Below are 22,434 nucleotides of genomic sequence, written 5' to 3'. Positions count from 1 at the left end.
GCAGCATTCACAGTTGTACTAAATACCAAAAATATTATAAAGAGAAGCTTTTTAAAAAAATTCACAAAAGTCGATGACATGTTTAAAGGGAAAGCAGAAGGCATAAAATTCTTGTAATATATGATATAGTTGGGCATTATATAATATTAAATAGCATACAATATAGAAGAGTTAATACTATTACAGGTGCATGTAACAGATATTTTTGATTTACAATTGGAAAAAACTATAAATGCAAAAAAAAAAATCGAGTTCTTATGTCATTATAGACAACCTATTTGAGAGAGAAATGATCAATGATTTTGTTTGATTTATCCCTGACATCCCAAGCTACAGAAAAGATATTTCCAGTAGAGTGAAACTATATTAACAACTGTGAACTACAATGTCAGCTGCAAAAGGTGGGCTGGGGTCAGTATTGATAGAACACCAGCTATTTGTGTAGATATCAAGCTACAAAAGAGGCTGCAGCTGATTGCCTAACCTACACACTGCATGAGTGTTCAGCTGGCAATCAAAAATACCCCTCCCAATTTTGACTCAATGTGATCAAAACGGTCATAACATTTTTTTTTTTCACAAAGAAAACAGTATTGGATATATTGAATTTTCCACTTTAATATAAACGCAGTAAAAAGTACTTACATCTGAAATGATCATTTCTATGACTTCTAAAGACCTGCTCAAATAGTATCTATATCTGAGTAATATGTTTAAAATTTTGAATAGCATGAATATGTTGATTTAAAGCACAATACAATAAATTTAATTTTTAGTTTAAGAAAAAGCCAAACATGGTATATAGGGTTGATCACCGAGAGACTGACTTTCCCACTAAAAAAAAACCAGGAAGCTAATTAATATTACACTTACCACTGCCTCAATTTGAAATATGCAAACTTTCAGCATTTTAGTGAGAAGTTGATTAAGAGTCTGAGAGTTTAAGGAACAGCTTAAGAAAATATCTGTAATTTGGGGGTCATGTTCAACGTGAACACCCAGAATTATCTGAGCAAGCCATTGCTTGCTACCATTTCGCAACCTATAATTTTGAGTTAGCAGAAATTAAGCAGGAATAGAAACATACAATATAGGGAACCTGATCTATAGTTCAAGCTCATGAGCCCTACAGAACACCTAGTAAACAACATCTCTTTCACAGGTGTGACTTCTTACAAATAACTATTAATTTTTTAAAATCCTATTTTGTTTTTATTACTTTACATGTTATCACATGTTATTAAATTTTTTTTGATTTACCAAAAACTAGTGGTATGCTTATACATCCTTTGTGTTCCAAGGATACCAAACGGTTGAGATTCAGTGACATGATGTTTAAGAGTCTGGCTCTTAAGTAAGATTACCTGAGTCTAATCCTGCTCTGATACTTACTTAAAATCTCATTTCTCATTTATAAAACAGTAATTGTGGGAAATAAATATTGTGAGGAGTAAAAGTTGTGAGCACGAAAATACATTAACACATCATCTTATACATAATGAGTATACGAATAAATAGGTTTATTCTTATTCTTTGAGTTTATTCAAACAATTGAGTTTGAAGGAATCTGAAAGCTAATGTATAAAGGTAATACTAAAATATGATTTAGGAACACATCCTTATAAGAGTTTAAGTTTTTCACACTTTGTCATCTTCAAACAAAATGGCAATGCTACACTATCAAATCCCAATTTGGAAAAAACTAAAAGCTATTTGGTTTGTTCATTTCACCTCTGTGTTTCCCAGTTCAAGGATCAGGACAGACGACTGCCGCTAGCCTCGCGTCTCTTGGCATTCACGCCCTCGTACAGGCTCCTCCTACAATGAACAGTGCTGATTTGCAGCAACAGAAGGACACTGCGGAAATGGCTCTAAGTGGGACGTTCAAGGCTAGGTCATAAATGACACTGTGCCTTCTAGCTTGCTCACTCCTGATCACTCACTCTGAGGAAGTCACCTGCTGTGCCACCAGAACATTCACGCAGGCCTGTGGGGAAGTACACATGGCAAGACACTGAGGCCTGCCGCCGCCAACAGCCAGTGTGAGCGCACCACCTTGGCTGTAGGGCTGGTTTGGTGGTGCGGAATTCTCTTAGCTGTTGCTTGTCTGTAAAGCTTTTGATTTCTCTGTGCAATCTGAATGAGATCCTTGCTGGGTAGAGTACTCTTGGTTGTAGGTTCTTCCCTTTCATCACTTGAAATATATCGTGCCACTCCCTTCTGGCTTGCAGAGTTTCTGCTGAGAAATCAGCTGTGAACCTGATGGGAGTTCCCTTGTATGTTATTTGACGTTTTTCCCTTGTTGCTTTTAATAACTTTTCTCTGTCTTTCATTTTTGTCAGTTTGACCACTATATGTCTTGGCGTGTTTCTCCTTGGGTTTTTCCTGCCTGGGACTCTCTGCGCTTCCTGCACTTAGGTAGCTATTTCCTTTCCCATGTTAGGGAAGTTTTCAACTATAATCTCTTCCAGTATTTTCTCAGGTCCTTTCTCTCATCTCCTTCTGGGACCCCTATAATGCGAATGTTGGTGCATTTAACATTGTCCCAGAGGTCTCTTAGGCTGTCTTCAGTTCTTTTCACTCTTTTTTCTTTATTCTTTTCTGCATCAGTGATGATCACCATTCTGTCTTCCAGGTCATGTATTCGTCCTTCTGCCTCAGTTTATCTGCTATTGGTTCCTTCTAGTGTATTTTTCATTTCTGTTATTGTGTTGCATATCTCTGTTTGTTTGTTCTTTAATTCTTCTAGGTCTTTGGTAAACCTTTCTTGCAACTTTTCGATCTTTGCATTCAATCTTTTTTCAAAGTCCTGGATCATCTTCACCATCATTATTCTGAATTCTTTTTCCAGAAGAGTGCCTATCTCCTCTTCATTTAGTTGTTTTTCTGGTGTGTTATCTTGTCCCTTCATCTGGTATAAAGTCTTTTGCCTTTTCGTTTTCTCTGTCTTTCTGTGGCTGTGGTTTTCAGTTCCACAAGATGAAACAGTGCTGATACTGCTTGATTCTGCTGTCTGCCCTCTTGTGGGGGAAGCTGTCTAGGAGGCTCCTGGGTGCTTCCTGATGAGCGGCACTGATGGTGGGTTGGGCTGGGTGGGTGGAGCTCAGTAAGACTTTAATCTGATTTGGTGGGTGGAGCTCAGTGACACTTTAATCTGCTTGTCTGCCAATGGGTGGGGCTGTGTTCCCACTCTGGTGGTCGTTTGGCCTGAGGCGACCCAGCACCGGAGCCCACAGGCTCCTTGGTGGAGCCAGTGGTGGACTCCGGAAGGGCCCATGCCAATGAGCACTTCCCAGAACCCCTGCCACCAGTGCCCCCATCTCCTCGGTGAGCCACAGCTGCCCCCCACCTCTGCAGGCAACCCTCCAACACCAGCAGGTAGGTCTGGTTCAGTCTCCTGTGGGGTCACTGCTCCTGCCCCCTGGGTCCTGGGGAGCACAATTTTTTGTATGCCCTCCAAGAGTGGAGTCTCCATTTCCCCCAGTCCTGTGGAGGTCCTGCAATCAAATCCCGCTGGCTTTCAAAGTCTGATTCTCTGGGGATTCCTCCTCCCGTTGCTGGACCGCCAGGTTAGGAAGCCTGACGTGGGGCTCAGAACCCTCAGGACTTCTGTGGTATAACTGTTCTCCAGCTTGTGAGTCACCCACCCAGCATTTATGGGATTTGATTTTAACACGATTGCGCCCCTCCTACCGTCTCATTGCGGCTTCTCCTTTTTCTCTGGATGTGGGGTGGTTTTTTTGGGTGAGTTCCAGTGTCTTCCTGTCGATGGTTGTTCAGCAGTTAGTTGTAATTCCGGTGCTCTTGCAAGAGGGAGTGAGCGCACGTCCTCCTACTCCGCCATCTTGATTCTTCTCCAGTGAACGTACCATCTTGGAAGCAGATGTTGCAGCTGAGTCAAGCCTTCAGACAACTGAAGCCTCGGTGAACATCTTAATTGCAACCTTATGATAAACCCAAGGCTAGAACTACCAAGCCAAGCTGCTCCCAAATTCCTGACTCACAGAAACTGTAAGAAAATAAATGTTTTGAAATACTCTGTTACACAGAAATATATAATAAATCTGTTTGCCAAAAACCCAGGTGAGAACATAGTGGTTTCTGGTGTGGAAAAGGGGAACATGGAAGAGAGGAAGGAGGACAGGAATGGGAATAGAGTTAATCAAAGTGAAGAGAATAAATCCATGCAAAGTGGTAAGATGTTTTAGGCTGTTATCTCTAGGGTTCAAAGATCATTTTAATTTTCTTCTTTGTCCTTATCTATGTTTTCCATACTTTTAACAATCTATCTTTTAAAAAATAAAAACAGAAATATGCTTTTTAATTCTAAACTTTCTAAATTTCATGTGTACAATTTTATTACGTAATAATCTACTTGAAAATAACTGAAAGTCAACTGTTGAGATCACTACTGACTTCAAAGCTTCATCTATAATATGCAAGGCACTGTGCTAAATGTAAGAGACTAAAAGATGAAGACAGTATGGTTCCTAACATCATGGAGCCTCAATTTAGTAGGAGAAACTGTCAGGAAGAATTCAATAATGGCCTAGAACATGGTCTATTCTCAATAAATATTTGTTGAATAAATATGAGGGATAGGAAATACTAAAAGAGCACACCGCACACCTACAGCTGGGAGAGTCATAGTAGAACAGAAACATGTCAGGGAAGCCTTTGTGAAGAGCTGGTACTTAAAACTGAGCCTTATGTGTAGAGACAAAGGTGGAAAGGCAAGTTGGAACCAGGCTACAGAGGGTTCCGACTGATACAGTCAGTGGTCTGGAGTCTGGATTTCATTCTGAAGCAATAAGAAGCTATCACAAGTTCAATCCATATGCTATTCTCTTTAGCGTATGTTTGAAATTTTATAAATGTTATATAAATAAAAATTTAAAAGTTGAATCTGTTTTTGAATCCTCATTGCTGACGATGCAAGGGCATCAGGGTCAGACTGGAAGCAAGGAAAATCATAAAGAAATCATTACTCAGTTGAGAGGCGAAAACTGTCTAAAGTAGGGTTTTAGGGGTTAGATGGGCTATGTGAGAGAGCATATGTAAGGAGAATACTCATAAGTCTATTTGGATGTGGGGGTCTTGAGACAAAGCAAAAGAGTAAACAATGATGTCAAGCTTTACAACTGATGCCTAAAAGCATGATGATGTCACAAAAGCAGAGAGGTACTTAAAGTTTACTATTTGGCCTTATATATGTATATATGTTAGTGTGTATACATGTGTGTATAGGTACTAATATATACATATATACATGTTATCTATATATTATCTGATATTTAAATGTTATATACATTATATATTATAAAAAGTATCTATAATATATAACATTTACAGCATATACAAGATCCTTAGAAATTTTACATTCTCAATGTTTCTTAGGTTAATGTTACTATTAGATGAGATTTCATAAATACCAACTGATGGTATATGCTACGGATAGGGAAGGTAAACAAACCCACATTAAGTATCAGAAGAAAATTACTCTAGTATAAGCACATTTTGTTGATAATTCATATACAAATAATCAGTTCAAGACAAAAAATAGGTTCAATAATGTACATATATCACTGTAGCATAAACTTTCGAAGTGATAAAGGCAGCTACATTTAATTTTGAAGATGTTTACCACAAATTTTGATTAAAATTGTCTGTTTTAATATATTATATACAATGCCATACAGTTTACTTTTGGCATATTCTTTAGACTGTTCTATTTAACTCAAGATGCCTACAATCACAGAGAGCTCATTCTAATTTTTATTTATTTATATATTTTATTATTTTATTGGATGCATTGAGTCTCTGTGGCTGCGTGCAGGCTTTCTCTAGTTGCGGGGAGCGGGAGCTACTCTTCATTGCAGTGTGCAGGCTTCTTATTATGGTGGCTTCTTGTGGAGCACAGCCTCCAGGTGCACAGGCTTCAGTAGTTGCAGCACATGGGCTCAACAGTTCTAGCTTGTGGGCTCTAGAGCACAGGCTCAGCAGTTGTGCACGGGCTTAGTTTGCTCCGCGGCATGTGGGATCTTCCTGGACCAGGGATCGACCCGTGTCCCGTGTCCCGTGTCCCCTGCATTGGTAGGTGGAATCTTAACCACTGTGCCACCTGGGAAGCCCTCATTCTAATTTTCTTTTTTTTTGCCCTCATTCGAATTTAAAGAATGTTCTTTTAAAGATAACTATCCTGTAATTTGGAAGATTTTTAAAATATTGAGCCTAGTAATACAAATCACTGTTAGTCTGTTTCCTTTTGATTATACTATATATTAATTTTTCAGAGGCAGAAGAAATCAACAAATGGCTATTCTCTTCTATCTGCTAACAGAAGATTTAATTCAGCCTTCATAAAGTTCTCCAAAATTTGGATTAATGGCTATATATGAAGTTTATGGCAGAATACCACATTTCTTAGAATAAAAACAGTATTCTGAATGTAAATAAATATTCATGTTTGCTAAGATAGATTTAGCTCTAATCAGTTAAAGTATACCACAAAATAGTAAGTGACCAACTTAAGTTGTAAACTTAAGTAAACAGAAGTAAACTAAATTAGTTTAGAAAAAATGGATTATAAAGATATATTCCAAAATAACTGAAAAGAGGAATTTAAGGTTTAACAATAACATCAAATATAAAGAAACATGCAGCAAAAAGAGGCTTACCTAAAGTAAAACAGGGGAGGAAAAGACTACAGAAGGGATTTCTAGTGATGAACAGAGTCCTGATTTAGGAAAGGCAAATGTCCTCTACTCTCAGCATGTCTCTGCCAAACACAAGTGGACTCCCAGCTTCTCTTTGCAAAGACAGTAAGGAACCAGTTCAGGATCCTCTATCTCTAATGATCCTAAGAGATTTAAGTTAAATTTACTTTCCAGATCAGCTGAGGAAATTTTCCCTTCCATCCCATAGTTCCCCATCTGATTCACGCTAGCCACAACCTACTTGGGCACACAGAGCCAAAACACAAACGTATGGTTGAAATGACAAATTCATAAACACAAGTAACCAACCAGCAGGCATAAATGACTACTGCAGATCTTTGCTTTTTGATACAAGGAAAGCATAAGGAAGATTAGAAGTATATTAGGCCAAATGGGATAAATAAAAAAGAAATTTGAGAAGACAAACTTTATAATCTTACACAGGATTACACCAGTTAACATGTATTATGTACTATATGCAGAAATTTCTGGTGGACAAAGCCGCAAATTAGTAACATTTACTAAAAACACCGCCACTAAGTTAATATAGACCAACAATGACTACAAATCAACTCGGTTTTTAAAAATAACATTAACTTTCTATAAAAGAGCTTTCTTCACATAGAATTTACTAAGTTATCACAGTTATCAACTATATTTAGCAATTCACTAGTAACAGCTCAGTGCAAATGAAAGATACTATCATATTAATATTCAAAGTTAAATGTAGTCAATCTGAACATTTAGGACCTGTGCATTTTATTGTATGTTAATTACACCTCAATTAAATAACTGAATGTAGCAAGACTTTCGTTATGAGTAACTGAGGAGAAAATATTTAGATAAAATTGATTTTTCCAGCTGACTAAAATATACATTAAAAAAAAACAAATCTTTTGGACGTCCCTGGTGGTGCAGTGGTCGAGAATCCACCTGCCAATGCAAGGGACACAGGTTTGATCTCTGGCCCGGGAAGATCCCACATGCCACGGAGCAACTAATAAGCCTGTGAACCACAACTACTGAAGCCCGCACGCTCAAGGGCCTGAGTGCCACAACTACTGAGCCCACATACTGCAACTACTGAAGCCCTCGCACCTAGAGCCCATGCTCTGCAATAGGAGAAGCCACCGCACCACAATGAAGAGTGGCCTTAGTAAATAGTATAACATAAAAAAGCTATTATTTTTTTAAAGATGTCTTATGTGTACCAAGGATCATACTAAGCTCCTTACATTCATTAACTTATTTCATTTCAAATTCCTTTTCACATGACAAGGAAACCAAGGCTCAAAATGATTAAGACATCTGCAATGACCATACTCCAAGTCATACTCAACTTCAGGTCTGCCCGACTCTGAAGTCTGTACTTTTATATTTTTCCCAGCTTTATTAAGGTACAATTGACAAAACTGTATATAATTAAGGTGGACAACGTGATATTTTGATATATGTATACAGTATGAAATGGTTACCACAAACTAACATATCCATCACCTCACGTCACCTGTTTTTGTGGTGGGGAGAACATTAAGGATTTACTCTTTCAGCAAATTTCCAGCATACTACATTACTAACCATAACCATGCTGTTTAGATTCCCCAGAACTTATTCATCCTGCATAACTGACACTTTGTACCAAATGATCAACATTTCCCCATTTCTCCCACCCCCAGCCCTTGGACGTGACCATTCTACGCTGCTTCTATGAGTTCAACAATTTTAGATTCCACATATACGTAACATCATGCAGTAGTTGTCCTTCCACAGCCCATACTTTCTACATGTCACAAGGCTGTGCTGTCTTGCTTACTCAGAACCATCTTTTAGAACCTCATGCGGCATATTATTCTGGAGCCATTAAGATGTTTTGGGACATCTACCCTTACCTGAAGTGGCAGTTCCAGAATGCTGTCTCATTCTAGCTGGTGGTTCTTTTGTAGGACTCCTGTCTTGGTGTCAGTTACCACTTCTCTGTATATCTGCTTTGGGCAACCTTAGTCATATCAGTCACAGCTCCAAGCCCCAAGCTGCTTCTAATTTAATATCTACCATAACCAGAGAAGAACTGAAAATTGCCAAGAATAAGAAGATCTGATCAAATCAGTAATCATATTTTATACAATTGTTTTATATCACTGTTAACAACTGTGACACAAAAAAAACTGCATGAAACAGAATAGGGTTGTAACTCTTAAAGCTGTATACAGCATTCCCAGAAGCAAATGGGGGAGATGTGGATGACGAGGAAGAGGTGACTATACAGCTCCCTAACCCCTCTGCAACGGAAGCAGCTCTGCTTTCACTTTATTAACTGGAGCTTCAAACAAAATTCTGTGAGATTTTTCTTAATGGGAAAACTATTAAAATAAGCTAACCAAAAACACTGTAGGACAGCATTTGTGGAAATTACTGAAAAATGGCTGAAAATTCAACAAAGTGGATAGCTCCTGAATACAGTAACTAAATGCCCAGAACAAAGCACTGAATGTTATCTAAAGCACTGAATGTTATCTAGAACAAAGTTAAATAATAGTGATGAGAATTTCCTTGCCTTGTTTCTAATATTATTATCACTTAGCTTCTAATATATCTCCATGAAGCACTTTCCTGACTATGGTTTTGAGTTGCATATTTTAATTATGTTACAGTTTTATTAAAGACTGCTTCCAGATTTTTTAGAAGAATGTTTTTACATTTTTTTAGGTTTATTAATTTATTGTTATTTTTTAATTTTTAAAAAATTTTTGGCTGCGTTGCATCTTTGTTGCTGCACACGAGCTTTCTCTAGTTGTGGTGAGCGGGGGCTACTCTTCATTGCAGTGCGCAGGTTTCTCACTGCAGCGGCTTCTCCTGCCGCGGAGCCCGGGCTCAAGGTGTGCGGGCTTCAGTAGTTGTGCCTTGCGGTCTCTAGAGGGCAGCCTCAGTAGTTGTGGCCCACTGGCTTAGCTGCTCTCCTGCATGTGGGATCTCCCCAGCCCAGGGATCGAACTCGTATCCCCTGCATTGGCAAGCAGATTCTTAACCACTGCACCACCAGGGAAGCCCTGTTTTTACATTTTTAAACTCAAATTAATTGAGGTTTTTTGTTTTGAGGTTTGGAAAGGTTTCATGGTTTGGCTTCTGGTTCTTGCTTTTTTAATAACTTTAAATTTCCCTGTAGAGTATATGGTTGATAATACCTTTTTTTCCCTAGTTTTCTTTTTAGTACTTATTTTTGAAAATGTCCCATAGGAAATTAAAAAGGTGTCATTCTTTTTACAATAACAAAGTATGATATATTATATCAGATTTACTGATTATATAATTCAGATTCTCCATATCTCATTTTTAATCTCTGTGATGTGGCAAGGACTGAAAGTCTCCCATTACTGTTATATTTCTTTCTCTTCCTTCTTGAATTTATAGTTTTCACTTTAAACACTTCAATGTTTTATCTTCAAAAAGCAAAGATTTGTGGTTCTCTTCACATCAGTAACTACATCCTTGATATAGTGCCTCTCTTTTTCACCTGACATTTACCGCTTTTAATTCAACTTTGTCTAGCAATACCATCCAATGATTAATTTCTTGTTTTTATTTGCCTAGTTATCTTGTTTTGACTATCCATTTACCTCCAAACCCCTTAGTAATTTTGTTCTAAATGTTCTAACACCAAGTGTGTAGCTGGGTTTTGTGTTTTATCTAATCTGAGTCTTGCTTATTAATAGCTGAGCTTACGTCATGGGCTTCTACTGTTTTAATAAGCACATATGATCTTGTTTCTATGTTTTCTGGGTCTTTTTTTCCTTTCATGCTCATTTTTTATCTTCCATCTTTTGCTATACAGTTATTCACATATTAAACAAATGTTTACTGAGCACCTACTAGGTGCCAAGTACCATACTTAGTGTTAAGAACACAATGGTAAACAAAAAAATTCAGCTACATATATATAATTACAAACTGGTTTTGTTCTTCCCTACCCCACTCAAATACCAGTAACAATTCTAGCAGGAGTGAGGGGAGACACAAGGCTTTCAAGGGAGATTGCTCACAGGACCTGACATGCTCAGACTTAAATAACACAAAGGAGGTGCGCCAATGAAATAGTGGGAGGAAGGTTCTATCGGGCAGAAAGTAAGCAATGAGTGTACAAAGGCAGCGAAGAACTTGTGGACTACAGAAACTGAAGGAAAGGCTGAGGATATTGAGAAAGGGGAAGAACTACGTGATACTGCGAGGTAAGAAGGATACATCAGGCCTTCACATGGGCCAAGTTAAAGAAAGAATCTTGGTTTTATTTTAGGTACAATAGGTATCCTGAAATACTTTAAACTTTAAATGTAGAGAATGAAGCGTGACACATATGGAACTGAAGAGACCAAGAGGTACACTATTAGAGCAGCCCTGACAGGAGATGATGGTGACTTGGAGTAGCTGGCAAATGGTGAAGATGGATCCAAAGATTTTATTTTTTTAATTTTTTTTTTTTTGGCTGCTTTGGGTCTTCCTTGCTGTGTACAGGCTTTTAGTTGCGGTGAGCGGGGGCTACTCTTCGTTGCAGTGTGCGGGCTTAGTGCAGTGGTTTCTCTTGTTGCAGAGCATGGGCTCTAGGTGCGAAGGCTTCAGTAGCTGCAGCACACAGGCTGGGCTCAGTAGTTGTGGCACACGGGCCTACTTGCTCCGTGGCACGTGGGATCTTCCCAGACCAGGGATTGAACCTGTGTCCCCTGCATTGGCAGGCAGATTCTTAACCACTGTGCCACCAGGGAAGTCCCCAAAGATTTTAATCAAGGTAGTGCTATCACTCTTCCTCTTCCCCTTCTCCCAATTCTGGAGTTATGTGGTCTACTTTTAGTTCTATTCAAGATTACTTTTACATATAGTATAATTTGGTTGTTTATTAAAAAGACATGTTACATAAACTCATTCACTCAGTAAATATTTATCAAATGTTTATTACTGCCAGGAAACATTCTAGGCATGAGAATATAGCAAGGAAGAAAAAAATCCTTAGCCTCGCAGAGCTTACATGTTGTGAAATAAAATAAAACTAAGCCTTCCTTATGTATCTGATTATGTCCTACCATAATATTCTAAATCTTTAACACCAAAGCATTTTTTGATGTAACACAGTCATTCATTCACGCAACAGATATTTACTAAACACCATCTAAGTACCAGGTCCTACTCTACAGGTATACACAAAAACCTACATATTGATGTTTACAGCAGATTTATTCACAATTACCAAAACTTGGAAGAAACCAAGATGTCCTTCAGTAGGTGAATGCATAAATAAACTGTGGTACATGCAGACAATGGAATATTATTCAGTGCCAAAAAGAAACTGAGCTATCAAGCCACCAAAACAACATGGAGGAAACTTAAACACATATTACTAAGAACATTTTTTGAAACGCATATTGAAAGAAGCCAATCTGAGAAGGCAAATATTGTATCATACCAATTATATGACATTCTGGAAAAAGTGAAAGTACAGAGACAATAAAAAGTTCAGTGGTTGCCAGGGGTTGGAGGAGGGAAGGACGGAAGAGGCAGAGAACTGAAGACTTTTAGGGCAGTGAAGCCATTCTGTATGATGTTATAATGGTAAATACATGCCATGATATATGTGTACAAACCCACAGAACGTTTAACATCAAGAGTGAACCCTAACGTAAACAATGGGGAATAATTATGTTTCAATACAGGTTCATCAAATATAACAAATGTACCACTCTGGTGGGGATGCTGAAGCTATGCAAGTGTGGAGACAGGGGATAAATGAGAAATCTCTGCACCTTCCACTCAGTTTTGCTCTGAACCTAAAACAGCTCTAACAGTGTATTTAAAAAATACAAAAACTGATTTCTTTAAAAGAATGACTATAAATGGTAGTGGGAATGACATATCCCTTTGCAAAACAGTCTGGGGAAGATTTTAAGGTCATGTCCTTCCTACAGTTTCCCAAGTCAATCACATTTAGAGTTTGTGGTCCACAAGGCAAAGCTTTGAGACATGAAGATCTGTAAGTAAATTCTGGCTCTACTACTGAATGACTTCTGTTCTTATGTAAGTCACTTAACCTTTCTGGACACTGCTTTCTTGGGAAAATAATTACAATAATAACAGTCATTCTACAAAGGGGTTTGTGAGGATCAAATTAAAATGAGTACTGGAAACTTAAAAAAAAAAAATTACCTGGCTGCTGTTTCGAGACCAGATGGTAGGGGAGCAGACATTAATCACAGAAACCAATTAGGAACTTATTACAATAGACAGGCAGGAGATGATGGCTGCTTGTATAAGGAAGGCAACAACAGAGGGTGGAGAAGTGGCAGAATTCTAAATATATTTTGGAGGTACAGCATAGAGGATTTGTAGATGAACAGGAAGTAAAGCGTAAGAGAGAGTGAGGGAAGAGAGAGAATGTGTCATCAGAAAGAAGGAATTTGGGGAGAGAAATCTAAGTTCAAGTTTGCACATGTTAAGATGGAGATACCTAGAAGACATGAAGTGGATTGCCTAAATAACTGTCTAATGTTTCACGTGCAAAAAAAATGGGAGATGTTTACATCTAACTTATTGAAAACACTCACTGTTTTACAGTCACATCTCAAACATGCATATGGTAAATAGCAAGACCTTCCAAATGCCAATATTAAACTATTACAACGGCAGGTAATTATAACAAGACAGACATGGTTTTAACCCTTAGTTTACAGTTTAGTGTGAGAAACAGAGAAATACACAAGTAATTAAAATATATGCACTATGGGAGAAGACCAAAATGGAGGAAGAAATTTAGGTAGAGATAAAAACTACCTTAATATCACTAATAAATAACAGTCGAATGCTGCACTAACTACACTGGGCGACGTACACCAACAATAATGGGTATCCTAACATAGGAGAGCTGGCAAGAAAACAGAATGGGATTGAGATTCTACTAAAAGGGAGATGGAGTAACAGAGAGGTAGGTTAAGAAAGACTGGAAACTCAGAACAAGTATGAAGGTTAAACAGTAATTAAGACAAGAAAACACACAGCCCAGCAAACCCCAGAATCCGAGCATTTATATACTCAGAGTCCAAGTAATCACATGTTTTAAGAAAAAAGTCTGGCACTATTTGAAATAACTTATAGAAAATTCTTCTGCTAGTATTAGGACACATGGATAACCATTAGAGGTTACAAATTCACTTACTGCGAATAATCCTCTTAAATGTTCCTCATCTAGGAAAGAAGCCAAAAAGCTATTAAAATGTCAAGTCACGTCTTGTACCTTAGTTATGACTTTATTCGGCAGTACATTCATTCTCAAACAGTATCAACTAGGGGGAAATCTCTAGGTGCTCAATATCTTAAGAGAATGGATACGCAATCCCCATAAAGTAAGATGTTAGAGCTCACCTTATAAAAAAGAAGTCTGCGTGTAAGGAATCCTGTGCTTCAGAGTAAAGACTTGGAACCAAGAAAGGAGAGGTTTGTTACCCTGCTGGGGCGAGGGAGATGACAGTGACAATAATGTACAGTTGACCCTTGAACAACAGGGGGCTTAAGGGTGACCACCCCCATGCAGTCAAAAATCCGAATGTAACTTATAGTTGGCCCTCGGTATCCAGGGTTCCTCCACATCCATGGATTCAATCAATGGCAGATCGTGTAGTACTGCAGTATTTACTATTGAAAAAAATCCACGTATAAGCAGAACCCATGCAGTTTAAAGGTCAACTATATAATTCTATCTACAGTAGCCCATGTAGAAGGTCTGAGTCTGATGTTCTGATGAAAGCGGGAGCTGATACACTGATTAAAAGCTTATAGGAAGGAAACTTTACAATTTATCTAAAGAAATTAAGTAGACCTGGATATCAGAAAACATTACAGAAAGACCTAAATTCTCTGTCAAATTTAGGAATGCATACTATGGTTTCAGGTTACCAACGATCAACAGTAAGGCTAGGCGCCCACAAACAGGTGAAGCAATAAAAGAAAAAAAATACTCAAAGCACCTTTAATGAGAAGTAACAGAAGGAGAACTACATAAAATCAAATGTTTTTCAGATGCTCTAAGTCTGCACTGGACAATACGGAAGCCATATGTAGGTCCTGAGCACTTGAAATGTGCTACTCCAAATTAGATGTGCTCTGAGTATAAAATACACCTCAGATTTTGAAGACTTAGTAGGAAAAAGATTGTGAAATATCTTGCTAACCATTGAAAGGGTACTACTTTAGATATATTGGGTTAAATAAATATAACATTAAAAGTAATTTCACCTGTTAACATTTTAATTTTTTAATTTGGCCACAAGAAATTTTAAAATTATATATATGACTCCCTTTTATGCTTGCATTATATTTCTATAAGACAGCGCTGTTATCAATTAGTCATGTTTAACGTGAAGCCTTAACACGACTATTTTAACATTTTCATTGAATTTAATATTGTTTGTTCCTTTACTACTAAATTCCTCTTTGGTACATCCTGAACAAGATGATCTGAACATGAAGAACAATGACAGATCACCAGGCTGTCCAGAAAACAGACCAAATCAAATATCTGGGGAGGGGCTTGAGCCAGCAGGACTGTTTCAAACAATGTTAACCAGGCTCTCTCTTCATGTTATCTCTGCCCAAAGGTTACATAATAAGAAAGAAGCACTATGTACACACAGAACAGGATTTGACCAATAGTTTAGCCAAATCCATCCAGGATAATAATAAGCTTTGTTTTAGGATTTTTCTCAATTATAATTCTAGTGTTAAATTTACTATGTAAGATTAATATCTTCCACTATGATTTATTCAAGCTTACCCAATCTCAGCAATTTTCAGATATTCAAATTCACCCTTTGGGGAAAGACCTCACCTAACACTGATTCCAATTTGCTACCAAGGAAAAAATATCTCTCTCACTAGGGTGAAATGGAAATAAATGTAACTACTTTTTATGAGATACCGTGACAGATTTTAAAAGATAGTGGAATTCTCATATTATAAACACTAATGTCATCTGGAAACAGTCGATGCTCCATCTGGAAACTTGAATGTGGTTTTAGGAAATTAAAAATTTCACAAATAAGATAAGAATATATAAACACTTTTACAAGACAGCACTGACTCAAAGACAGAGCATGCAATATCTGAGAAAAACAACTGAACTATTCCAATATAAGAAGACTACTTGTTTGAAAAAAATGCATTGGACTCAGCACAAAGAAAATTATATTGGATTTTAGAGATCCAAAATTTCCTACAGATTAAAATATTTCTCAAGTCAGAATTCTCTGGCACAAAACAATTCAAGACTTCGTATAGTATTCTCAGTTAAATTGCCTTCAACTTTGGTAATCAATGGAAAAAATGGAACCAATGGAAGATACCCTAGATGGCTTAAGGAGAATTTTGGGCCCAGGTGCTAGTTAATTTGAGAGTGAAGTGTCAAAGCACATCAGTTATTCGCTCCAACATCTGGGATGCTACTAAGCACAAGGCATTATACTAAGTTTTGGAGATACAATGGTGAACAAGCCACAGTCTCTGACCATTATAGAATTTACTCTCTGGTGAAAGAATAGGAAGTAGGATCGCCATCAATATTTCATTGCCTGTTTCTCTTGCCCCAACTCAACACCCTTCCCCCTTCTCCTGTTTGTATACGGAGGGGGAAGCACGGGGATGGAGAAAAGGGGAAGAAGGAAAGAGATCTGGACATAACATACTGAATTAAAAGTATTTTTCTTCTCTCTTTCCCTGTACAACTCTTAACTCCTTAGAGAGAAGATGAAATCACCCTATCCCCAGCACCTAAGCCAGGGTCTGGTGCTTATCTGCTGCTCACTATCTCAGAACTAGACTAAATTATAGCCATTTTGCTGGGCCACTGCTTTTTTCTTTTTCTATATAACCAATACCAAGAATAAAGATTAAAACAATAAAGGTCAATCTTTCCAGTGCTTCCTTTTACAAAAATAAGTATATACATGCATTAAGTGTAGGTGTTTAAAAGCTATACAGTAATGTACATATTACTTTATATGTTTTACTTTTATATTAAGGAAAAACATGCAGCTCTGTAAACTAGTTTCCTTTTACCACTATCACTAAATCTCCCTCACCTCCCAACTCCATCCAGAGGTAACAATTACCATGAGTTTGGTGTAAATGAGATTATATTGTATACATCATTCTGCAGTTACCTTTTCCTTACATTTATGAGATCTCTCCATATTTATAAACACCAAAAGGCAGCGTGGCACAGTGGACTATGGAGCCGGGCAACTGAGGTTCAACCCTAGCTTTAAATTCCTGCTCTGCTATTTACTACCTATGAGAGTACGTGGGGTTATTTACCCTTCTATGCTTCAGCACTTCCAACTATAAAATGGAGATAATGACAGTACCTATTTCTAAGTTCTCATGAGGACTAAAATATTTAATGTTTATAAAATGCTTAGAACAATTCCTGTGTACAGACTGTACAATTTGTTTCTTAAATTTAAAAAAAAATCACTGATAACCTAATCATAGATCTAGGTAACTCTTCATTAAATAACTATTTTATATCTTATCTGTGCCTCTTATTGTAGTAGACATTTAGATTTCTTTCCAAATGAATATCCCTGCACAAACCTCCCTGGGCAAATGTGCAAGTTTCTCTAGACTAATACCTTGAATAGTAATTGTTGGATACTAGGGTATGCACATTTTTAATTGTGTAACACATCTGATCCTGAGCTTTGCAACCTAATGGGTGAAAATTGATGGCTCATAAGCTTTTAACTACATTTCTCTACAAATGAGACTAAGCATCTTCTCGGTCCAATTTTCAGTTTCCTCTGCTGTGAACGGCCTTACTATCCATTTGTTCATTTTATATCTATCACCTATCTCACCTCTTTTGACCTCTACATATTCTGGACACAAATCCACTGGATATTACAGACATTATACACATCTCCCAGTTCTGACATTATGTTTTAGTTTGGTTTATGATGCCTTACATTAAACCAGTTTTTCTTTTTGAGGTAGTCAAATCCTTGATAGTTTTCTATCTTTGATGGTTCATTCTTTCTTTCTTGACTTGTTAGAGAAGGCCTTACATATCCTAAAGATACATATTCTTCTATACCTTCCTCTTTTTTAAAAAACAGTTTTTCATTTCAGTGTTTAATTCAGCTGGAATTTATTTCTGCATGTGGTCTGAAGTAGAAATCTAGTTTTCCCCCATATAGAAAAACCAATTCAACAGTCCACATTTTCTTTCCCTGCTGATGGAAAATGCCATCTCTAGCACCTACCAACTTCTCAAATATACATGGATCCATTGCTGAACTCTCTATTCTGCTATATTAATCTCTTTTCCTCTGTTAATACTATACGACTTTAGGGACTTCCCTGGTGGCTCAGGGGTTAAAAATCTGCCTGCCAATGCAAGTGACACGGGTTCTAGCCCTGGTCCGGGAAGATACCACATGCCTTGGAACTAAGCCGGTGCACCACAACTACTGAGCCTGCGCTCTAGAGCCCACGTGCGGCAACTTTTGAAGCCCACATGCCTAGAGCCTGTGCTCCACAACAAGAGAAGCCACCGTGATGAGAAGCCCACGCACCACGATGAAGAGCAGCCCCCACTTGCCGCAACTAGATAAGACCTGACGCAGCCAATAAATAAATAAATGTATTTAAAGAAAAAGACTATACTACTTTAAACACCATAAGGTTTTACTTTTCCTTGAGGTATAATTTATATAAAGTATATAAGTACTATGTACAGCCTTATTTTTAAATATATATACCCCTGTGTGATCCAACTCAGACCGAGATATGAACATTTCTCATGCTCCAGAATGCTACTCATACCTTCTCAGTCAGTACCATGCCTCTAAATTGACTGCTGTTGTGATCTTGATCACCAGAGATTGCTTTTTGAGCTTCCTAGAAATGAAATCATACAATATGAACTCTTTTGTGTGTCACTTCTTTTGCTCAACATTAAGTCTAGAAGATTCATCTCATGCTGTGTGTAGCAGTTTATTGTTTTTCATTGCTACGCACGATCCTACTCCAAATACCATAATTTTAAGATTAGTCTAGATACCCAACAGTTCAACTCCCTCCTCCTTGCTCTTTTTCTTCTTTCACAACTGTCTCGGTTATTTGTGTGCCTTTACTTTTGTATATGAAGGTCATTTTCCACCAGAAAAGAAAAACAATCCTGTCTGAAATTACATATAAATCACAGAGAAGTTAATTTTTTAGCAATATTTATACTTCCCACTAATAATTTTAGTATATCCTGTCTTTTATTCATGTCCTTCAACAAAACTTTGGACACTCTTTAGAATTTTCTATAAAAGGGGTATTTTTTATTTTCTAATTTGCTATCACCAATTTGAATGTTGATCTTGTATTCAGTAACACAGAATTCTCTTATTAATATAGTCTGTTGACTTTCAAAAAAATTTCTCTAGGGATATGTTCTCATTTTTCTTCCTTCCAATCCTTTGGTATTTTATTTCTTTTTTTCTTATTAGTAGAGATATATTTGTCTTATTCTTGACATTAATGGGAATGTTTTTAAGGTTTTGCCATTAAACATGACACTTGCTGTTTGAAAGACAGCCTTTACTGGAAGAAAAAAGTTCATTTCTCTTCATGGTTTCAGGGTTACCAATTTAAAAATCATTAATGAGTATTGAGTTTTATCATACACTTTTACCAAATCTTTCAAGACTTTTTCCCCTAAATCTTACCTTATAAATAACATTGACATAATTTTCAAATATTGAACTATTCTTACATTCTTATCCTAATTAAAATTTTTGTCTCTGTTCACAAATGAGATTGAATGTAATATATTTTCCCTTGTATATCCTTTTCAGTTTAGGTTTCAAGGCCAAACCTGTCTGATAAACAACAGGGCAGCTCTCCCTCTTCTTCTATTATTTGGGTCAGTTTGTATAAAACTGGGACTACCTGTTCCCCAAAAGTATATGCGAAATTATGATTACAAAACCACAATTCAAACTATTCCTTATGATACTACTTCACACCGATTAGGATGGCTTTAATCAAAAAGACAGATAACGAAAATGTTGGTGAGGGTGTAGAAAGACTGGAACCTTCATACATTGCTGGTGGGAATATATGAATCTACTTCTGGGTATACACCCAAGAGAAATGAAAACATATGTTCACACAAAATCTTATACACAAATGATATCAGGACTATTTATAATAGGCAAAAAATACAAAAAAATCCAAATATCCATCAACTGATGTGGTATAGCCACACAATGAAATATTATTTGGCAAGTAAAAGGAATGAAGTATATTGATACATGCTACAACATGGCTGGACCTTAAAAACATTACGCTAAATGAAAGAAGTAAACCACAAAAGGCCATATACTGAATGATTCCATTTATGTGAAATGTCTAGAACTGGCAAATCTATAGAAACAGAGAGTAGATTAGTGGCTGTCTAAGGCTTAAGGGTTTGGGGAAAATTGGGATTGACTGCTAATAGGTACATAGTTTCCTTCTGAGGTGATGAAAATATTCTAAAATTGACTGTGGTAATGATGGAACAATTCCGTAAAAATATTAAAAACCATTAAATTGTACATTTTAAGTCGGTAGGTGGTATGGTTTATGAACTATAGCTCAATTAAGTTGATAGTTAAAAAAAAATTCTTCTTGGGGAAATTTACTACAGCTTCCATTTCTTAATGGTTTTTATTTTCTATGGATTTTCTTTTTCTTGTATAGTCAATTTTTGAATAATTTTTTTCCTAGAAAACAGACCATTTCAACAGGTTTTTAAAATTTATATACACATAAAATAGTGATTTGTTGCAGTTTTTAAAATTATAATTATTCTTTGTAATTATATCCCATTTTACAATTTTATTATTTGTGTCATCATCTGCTTCTTGGTGAGTACTTCCAGAACTTAATCAACTGAAAAGAACCAGCTTTGATATCAATGAACATTGCTATTATTTCTATTACTGATTATTTTCTAGTTCATCAAATTCTATTTTTATTCCCTCTTTATTTCTTTGGTTTTACTTTTTCTTTTTTTTAATTTTCTGAATTGTAAATCTAGCTCACTTATTTTATTTCAACCTAATACATGCATTTAAGGTTACAAACTTACCCCTAAGCACCACACTGTTCTTATATCCCTCAAGTTTTGATACAATGCGTTTGTTGTAATTCAGCTCTAGTTACTTCATAATTTCCACTATTTTTTTTAATCCTTGAAAATTCTTAGTCATTTTTTCTTCAATATTGCTTCTCTACCATTCTCTGTATTCTTTCTTCAGGAACTCTAATTAGACATACGTTGGAGCTTTTCAATCTATCCCGCAGGTGTCTTAGTTTTTCTTCTCTATTTTTCATCTCTTTATCTTGTGCTCTGGTCCTGGAAGAGCTATTAGTTTTATCTCGAAATTAACAACTTCTCTCTTTAGCTATGTCTAATCTTCTATTTTGCCCACTGATTATTTTATAACTGGACATATTTTTCGTTTTCAAGAATTCAATTGGTGAATTTATATATCTACATATATTTATTGTTTCTTGATTGTCCTTATTCAATTATAATGGAATATGCTCTGAATAATTAAAAAGGAATAGATATATTTTAATCTAATACACTTTTAGATGAAATGTTCTTTGAAAAGTTCTCCATTATAAAATTCTTCTTTAATGTCAAAAAAAAAAAAAAAAAAACTTCTTAAAAGCTCTCTTGACTGCTGTTCTACCAAACGTTATCCTACTGTGCCTACCTGCATCAAGGCATGGAAAGAATATGTTCTATTATTGCCGTTTTAGAATTAGAGAAACTGAGGCACAATAAAGTTCTTTTTAAAATACTTTCTCCCCAACTTTTCTTCGAAAAATATCAGAGTCACAGAAAAGTTGAAAGTACAATGTATATCACTATACCCTTCACCAAGATTCAAAGTTGTTATAATTTGCCAGATTTGCTTTATCGCTCCTTTTATGTCTCTTTACATACAGATAACATACAGCACATCCAGATACCCACATATTTTTTTTAATTCATCACGATATTTCACTTCTAAATATTTCAGCATGTATCTCTAAAGAGTAAAGCCATTCTCAATAAAACCGCCATACCATATCACACTAAAAAAACCAGGAGAATGAACAGTCAGCAGATTCAAATCAAACACAAGTCATCTCACTAAATGTTCTTCATTCTGGCTTGTCTAATTGGACCTTAAGTGGTTCTCTGGTGGTTATTTAGAAATGACACTCAATCTGTCAAAGAGCATTTCCTTCCTTCAATGACCTTGAAATCAGATTTCACTTACTGCTTTCTCAGACAGGTATCTTAAATCCAAGCATTTCTGAAAAAATCAAGCAATAATCTTCTAAGATATTCAAACCTCAAAAATCAAGTATACCACTACACAGTCTTAAAATGAATACAATCAAATTAACACTCTTAAAACTATACATTCTTTTCTAATGTGCAATAGAAGTTTACAGTGTATTAAACAATTATAATTTCATTATTCCAGCTTTGAAGGAAAAAAGTTGTTCTTGAGAAAAATACACAGTACAAACAGGATTGATTAGCCATTCATTTATAAATGAAAAAAACTGGTAAGTATATTTGTGACTCTACGTGAAAAACTAATTTTTCAATGGGTACAATTTAATCTCAGTCACTAACGTTAGGAAGATA

General features: G+C 36.4%; 1 protein-coding gene across 7 annotated transcripts in view; it reads right to left on the bottom strand.

Moving 5' to 3' along the window:
* Window positions 1-22,434, bottom strand: part of YAF2 (YY1 associated factor 2) — a 62,334-nt gene that overhangs the window by 17,073 nt on the left and 22,827 nt on the right. The window contains exon 6 of one of the 7 annotated variants that reach the window (XR_009048412.1): window positions 21,963-22,093. The exons of 5 other annotated variants lie outside the window; for them this stretch is intronic. The gene's annotated coding sequence lies outside the window, so the exon portion shown is untranslated. The remainder of the gene's footprint in view (window positions 1-21,962; window positions 22,094-22,434) is intronic. One more of the 7 variants, XR_009048413.1, reaches the window with a different exon arrangement.

Source organism: Hippopotamus amphibius, chromosome 12 (genome assembly GCF_030028045.1).
Source record: "Hippopotamus amphibius kiboko isolate mHipAmp2 chromosome 12, mHipAmp2.hap2, whole genome shotgun sequence".
In the NCBI taxonomy this organism is placed as follows: domain Eukaryota; kingdom Metazoa; phylum Chordata; class Mammalia; order Artiodactyla; family Hippopotamidae; genus Hippopotamus; species Hippopotamus amphibius.
This window is presented reverse-complemented; position numbering and strand designations above follow the sequence as displayed.